This window comes from Candoia aspera, chromosome 6 (assembly GCF_035149785.1).
Source record: "Candoia aspera isolate rCanAsp1 chromosome 6, rCanAsp1.hap2, whole genome shotgun sequence".
NCBI lineage: Eukaryota > Metazoa > Chordata > Lepidosauria > Squamata > Boidae > Candoia > Candoia aspera.
The window spans coordinates 42066227-42073704 of record NC_086158.1 but is presented as its reverse complement, the minus strand read 5'-3'; positions in this window follow the sequence as shown (position 1 = coordinate 42073704).

Below are 7478 nucleotides of genomic sequence, written 5' to 3'. Positions count from 1 at the left end.
GGTGAATTTGCACAGCACACTAGCCAGATGTGGGTTTAGGCAGGGGCTTAGGTAGGGGGTTGGACTAGAAGACCCCCAAGGTCCCTTCCAACCCTATGATTCTATGCCATTTATACAACAGGCTAACTTAAAACCAAGCAGACCACATTATGGTTGAGTGCTCTGTGGGATAGCTGAGATGCAACCTGAAATGAGAAGGCCTATGATAAGTTTCAGTCTATGTTTTGGCAGGCTGAATCATCTGCCTGGCAGTAATATGAGGCAAATCCTCATCTATGCCATCCTTCTGTAGGGTTCCCCCAAAGTCAGATTGCTCATGCATCATGTGTTAAGTGATAGATTGCCATGTATGAGGATCCAGTAGATTTCTGATCCTTCTTAAGGCACATGTGGTGTTATACTTCCTCACACTAGCAGACCAACAGATGAGTTCTTCTGAATTATTTTCTTGGCTCTGTTCCAACAGATTCTGGCCATTGGCCAAGAAGATAATCTTCTGGCTGGGCCCATAAATTCTGGCCAGTTGGTGGAATTTTCAGAATATAAACTTCTTTGCAGCACATGAGTATCCAGATGTGTGGTAGACCAATGGAATGCATACCCAGCCCTGCCTAAGCCTGGTTTGTTAGCTAGATAGATGCAAGCAAGCAAGCAAGCAGTTCTTTCCCCTTCATATTATGCTTTTTTACTGAAGCTTTGCAAGACTTCTTTCAGAGGGAGGGGGAAAACTTGACTAAATATAGTGCCTCTTTAAAAATGGCTCTAAATTTAACACAATACTTTTCACATGGATTTTCTTCCTTTGGTTTTTGTGACACGTGAGCTTGCTTGCTGCTGCCTTTTATTTTTGTTCTCCTGGAATGAGAGAAGGCACAGCTTATTTTTAAATCAGAAACTCTGATTTATACAGCCTACAATGACTTAAACCAGATTTTTAAAATGAAATGTTCCTAAAACATGAAAAGGAAAAGTTCATAGCTCTTGCCAGAATGACATCAACACTGAATTTGATTTGCTTGGCCCATGACCTTTCATTGGATTTCAGCTCTAGCCAGAATAATCATTACAGGTATTAAAAATACTTTAAAATACATGTAAATATTTTAAAAAATCTACATGAAGCTACAGCTAAGGTAGATTGCATCTAAGATTGTACATACTGTATAGGTGCGTGTATATATTTACCTTATACACACCTATACAGCTCACTCATATTCTGATGAGTATAATTATGATAAGCTCATCTTTTGCTTTAAAGTGAAACTAGAGTTTAAGTGGAAATGCATTATATGTACAGTATTACATGTAGGTGTAACTACCATAAAACTGTGTACTTTCCAGAATTAGCCATATACATTTGTTGCAGCAAATTATCAAAAGGTGCATTTGTATGACTGGTTATTGTGAATATTGCATGGTCATCTTATGATCCACTCCTCATAGTTCTTAGTCACAGATCATGGTTTTCTAATAGTTTAAAACATTGTCCAGACTTGGAACAGCTGTCATTTCCAGTTAGCACTAATTGGAATTTGAAACCAACACTTGCCCTTAGTTTCAGATTCTGGTTGGTGTTAACTAGTAATGGAGATGGCTTCACACCAGCATGATATAGGACATCCATTGACAGTAGTAGTGAGAGGCAGGGATCAGGTAGTGGCACTTACATCCAGGTTAACTACTCATGACATGTGAATGTGGTTAAAATCTAGCATGTTTATAGGGCAGTAACACTTCTTTCATGCATTACAGAAATTTAGGCCATATAACTTTATTGATTTTTAAGGTACCCCAAAGTCCTTTCTTTGGTTCCAAAAGAATATATTGAATTTTGAAGATAGCAGGTCAAGAAAGTAATGGCTGTAGGAAGTAGAAAAGGCTGCTTTGGGTTTGTGGTGGTTAAGGGAGAACAGCATAAAGAACGGTAACATTTTCTTTGGAAAATATAGAAATGCAACCTATATGAAATTCCAAATTCCAGATATGCCTCTACATGCCAGCTGCTGGAGAACTACAGGAGGGAAGGCTTCCATGTCTGGATTAGAGGCTTTCTAGAGGGTCTGGGTAATTGCGGTTGGAAACAGATTAGTGGACTAAACCAGTAACCTCCAACCAGTAGGCTTCTAAGTGTTGGATTACAGCTTTCACAGTCATGTGACTGGGTTTGATCAAAGTTGGACTCTAAAAGCACCTGGTTGTTACTGGATTAAACGGATTCTTGAACTGGTCCAGCAGCCTTTTCCATTATTCTGGTATCCTGGTATGCTATGTACCTGGTACTTTTATAATGATTTTATGAAATTAATTGGAATGAATGTTTATGATTTTATAGATTGCATTCTGGTTTATTTTGAATGTGTTATATGTTTTATTAAACCTGTAAGCTACCTGGAATTGCCCAACTAAAAATATAAAGGTACCAGAATAAATTGAGCAAGCGAGCAATCTAAGCAAACCCAAACTTAGCCACATCTGACTTATTTTACAGATATTGCTAGTATTGGCTGATTTTATTTTATTTTATTTGTTTGTTTGTTTGTTTTTGGTGCAAAAAATATATGACCTGGCTCACACATTAACCTGTTATGGTTTATTAACTATAATTTACTGGGTAAACATAGCTGGCAGGGTTCACACAACATAATAAGCCAGAACCAAACAGAAGGTATTATAATTTCATGCAATGTATCCACCAATACATCATAGTCTTCTTTTGTTCATGTATAAAAGTCTTTCTTGTATGGAACTAAACTATACCAGTCTTATAACAACTACATGAAAAGATTATACTAAGTGATTTGGACCTGTTCCGGAGACACTTTGTACCTGGAATTCTGTCTGATGTGAGAGTCGGAATAAGCAAATCCCTTCCTTGTACTTTTCTCCTAAACAAGGAGGAAACGCCTTAACTCAGTGACAGAGCATGTTGCTTGCATGCAGAACGTCCTGGGTTCAATTCCTGACATCTCTGGATAGATCTGGAAAATATCTTTGTCCTAAAATTCTGGAGAATCAGTATCAGTCAGATGACACAATACTGACCTATGTGGACCAGTGATATGACTCAAGGAATACACCCATAAATAAACCATTTTTTAAAGCCCAGTTTTTGCATAAGCCATAACAATCCATTTCACACATAACACTTAAAATATACTGGGTGGGTTCACATATAATGTTAAGTATAAACAAACCACATTATGGTTTAGTGCAATGTGTGAACAAGGTCAAAATTACAGCTTCCTATGAACCGGCATTGTATAGTCTGTGTTTAATTTCACATAGAATTTTTCTATCCTTGCAGCAATGAACCAGCTAAAGAGGTGAAGAAAATCTACTCTTAATGGGATTGTATTTTGTCAGTTAACTGAGGAAAACCTCAGATTGGGTTTATTTTTTGTGGGGGGAGGGCTGATATTTATTGCTGCAACAGATTTCAGGCTTCATTACTCTAATGAATTATCATGTATTTATTTTCTTAATAGAGGTGATACTATGATAGTTTGAAGATAATTATTTATTCCTATTGGGTCCTCTTATGCAAAAAAAGTGACCCATATGCAATACAAAACAGGAAGTTAGGTTGATGGTCTGCTCTTGGTATACTTTGAATATGGAGCAATATTGGTAAAATCAATTAAAAACTATTTCTGAAGCAGAAACACCTGCTTCGTTTGCAGCAGATGCCAGCTGTACATTGTACCAGTAGACTGACATCTTTTCATGCCATCAGGAAACCTCTCTTCCACTCCTGTAGTACATTTCCATCAAAACATCCCAAACAATTGTTTCCATTTAGAAATAAAGAAGCAAGCATGTGAATGAATGCTTAAATGCATGAACAGTCATATAATCATCATTGTCGTCGTCATCATCTGTAGGGAAAAAACTGAGGCAGTGTTATTAGTTATTTTTAAGAAATTCTTGCTCTGGAAATGTATTGTTTTACTCATGTAGCCAGGCTGACTTATGCTTACCTGGCAATTATGCAGTATAACCCTCTTTTAATATTACATTGCCAATAATTTACTAAGCAACACCAAGAAAGGCTTAATCTTGTGCTAAATTAAATGTAGGCCCATTGATGATAGAGCACCCTTCCTCAGCTGAGTGGTTTTTCGATACGTTGGGCTACAACTTCTGTAATTCCTAGCAGACACAGCCCAAACCTCAGAGCTTTAGAATTACGTCAGCTGCTGTCAAATCTTCCAGAGTTTTGGAGAAGGCTGCATCTTGGCTTGAAACCCATTTTATAAAAATTGTATAGGACCTACTTTTAGAATTGGAATGATAGACTCTACTTTTTCTATCACCCCTTGTACTTATCCAGGTTTATATTTTGTAAGGGATGACATAATTTCCTTAATAAAATGACTCTTGGGACACTCCTATGCTATATCTAGGGGTGTTCATTTTGACGTATTGACCTCAGAGTGGAATGCTATCACGCCGAACATTGTAAGTGATATTATTGCAACTGTTACTAATTCAAAGTCCTTGCAGTCAGCCACTGTTTCATTGTAATTTTATTTGATGTAAAACTACATCAGATAGGATTTACATAGAACCATGAGCTATGCAACAATTTCACACAATTCCATGCAGGGAACTACAGGATCAATGAGAAAGGAGGATGAGCAGTCCATGCTCAAGAGGATATACAGTACATAAAATGAAGAGAATCACTCTGGCTGCCTGTATTCACACAGTACACTAGGAAGGGAAGTGTACATCCATTACAGCCTAAACCGAGAAAGGTGTATTTTGCTTGTGTACATATCAGTCCCTCTGTTTAGGTGCATAAAGATTCCCTTATGACTTTGGGAGATGCTTGGGAAGGGTAGTTGAGTGTGATAGCTTCTGCAACAAAGGAACGTTTTGTGCATACTGCCTTTGCTATCTGGAGTTTTGTTTCTTGTGTTATATTCATGTGATGAAAATATATATTGTAAAACTTTTTTTTCCACGTTTCTGAGCATAAACTGAAGTGGGACAGAAGAAGTCCCACTCACTAATGAGTGAGAATGACAGAACAAGGGCAAATTGCTTTGTGGGAAAGGCGCGCAGCTCGGTGGAGAGAACATGTACTTTGTAAGCAGGAAGTTGCAGTTCAGTCTCTGGCATCTCCAGATACATCTTGGAAAGACTTTCCACATAAAATCCAGGACCACGTCTAGTAAATATATTGGGCTAGATGGGCCAGCAGTGTGACCAAGTATAAACAGCTTCCTGTGACTTTAGTCTATATGGGCCTCAGCAACAAGCAATGTAAGCAGTATGGGAATGGAATAGATTCTTGGAAGCTGAGAATTCTTGGGATTGGCATTAATAGCACCTCCCCATAACACTGGTGGAACTGCCTCTGTATATTATACTTTTTTACGGGTACACACATTAGGCATATTATGCAATTTCTTATCATCCAGCACTTGGTGACTTTGCTGAATGTACAAAATGTTTCTACTGGAAAATATTTTGTTTGGGCTGATATTGTAAGATGCAAATGCTCTCCCTATGATTATGAGTCTGCCCTGGCTCGTGAGTCATTCATATGCAGGGCAATTCAATAATTCCAAAGGGTACACTGTTGACATTTTACACAAAAATCCTAAGGGAGCTGTCCATTAAAAAAACCAAAACCAAAACGAAACTGGCAGTTTCCTACAGAGAGTGCCAAATGGATTTATTGGCAGTGTTTGTCCTAGATGGCCATTTGTCAAGGTAAATCCTCAGGCATCTGTTTTGGGTAAGCTATATTCCAGCATACACACTGGAGCACTGGAGGGAGGACAAAATGATTTGGGGAGAACAGCTTATAGTAGATGACTAGAGATATACTGAAGGAGAAAATGAACTGAAGTGATGGCCAACAGTCTGCACAACAAAATGAGAAACAGGAAGAAGCAGGTGTGGTTTAGTAGCTACAAGATTGCCATGTTCTCTTGGAACTACTACCAAAAAGTTACATCTTCAAACTGTCTGTTTTTTGTGTTCTGTGAAATACTCTGTGACAGTCCTTATACTTCTTGGCCAAAATTCTGCAAAACTGTGCAGAGAATATGGCCTATTTTCTATAAAGGGCTAAATCTGCAGATTGCCAGCTGTGTGAAACCAATGTGATGACATCCTCACCGGAGAAACAATATCACCTTCTTTTATGAATAGCCGTAGGGGAGCCCCTATGAATTGGACTGGGGCTGATGCACAAGGTATTTGCAGCATTCACAAATAAATGCTGCTTTGTCTGCCTATGTATTCTGCCTGGGCTGGAGATGAAGCTGGACTAATGAGTCATCACCTGGAATAAAAACTTCACAGTTGGAATTCAGATCAGTTGCTTTCTTGACAGCACAAAGGCAAAATCAGAGCCCTGCTTGTTCTTTCTGAGCCATGTTGGGTCTACACAAGGAACTGGAGAAGTTGCTCTTCCACCCCACCTCATTCTTCCTAATTTGTTTTTAGCAACTGTGTGAGAAGCAGAAATTCAACAGGTACAATCTTCTCCAGCATGTAGATGCAATGATGTAAACCACTGGTTAATTTTTCCTTTCTGTGTAAAGGATAAAGACCCAAGATGACACTTCAGAAAAAAGGCATAGCTAAGCTACAAGCATCGCTATTGCCCCAGCTCCTGTTCTGATACAGGTGCTTTCATGTGGGAGTCAGTCTGAAATAAACTGTACTTATAATAAATTTGAAACTGTCACATAGGAAGCAAGCTCCAAGCTTTTGCATACCAACACTTGTGAGCTCATGGATGACTCTTGGCATATTAAATTAACCTTGGTGAAGCAAAAAATAAAGCAAGGAGAAAACTAGCTTATGAATTTGGTGTGTGCCTGCTTAGCAAGAAATGGGGAAATCAGATGCATCTAACCAGAGAGAAGGGATTATTCAAATCAAGCCAGCCAGATACAAAGCTGGAGAACTACATTCCTTTAAATCTTCCAGAGCAAGGAGACAGTCTTGCTCCTGCCTGTTCCTCCCTGGGTCTTCTGTCCTACATTCATTCCACTCTGCTGTGTTTACACTTTATACTAAACCATAGTTTAATCAATCTGCTTTGTCACATAGAACAAAGCCATACGCCATACCTAGTGTGGGTTCAAACAATCTATTAAACTCTAAACCAAACAAACAATTTTATGGTTTGGTGTGATCAAACTGCTAGGTATGTCAAACAGAGATCAGGGAAAGAAATGGGCAGCATGGACTAAATACATTTCCTGCTGCACTGGAAAATGTTATATGACTGTTTTCTTGATCTGAATGAGGTAGCCCACATATGAACTGTCCAAAGCTGTGCTTACAAAAATAACATCTTTATGATTTAGGCTGTTTTTCAACAAGATCATGGTTTGTTTAGGCCATGGTTTGTTTAACTATGGATTACTAAATAGTAGGGGACATAGAATGCACAAAGCCACAGACATTATGGCTTAGTGTATTGTGTGAACCTAGTTTTACTAAGCTGCAGC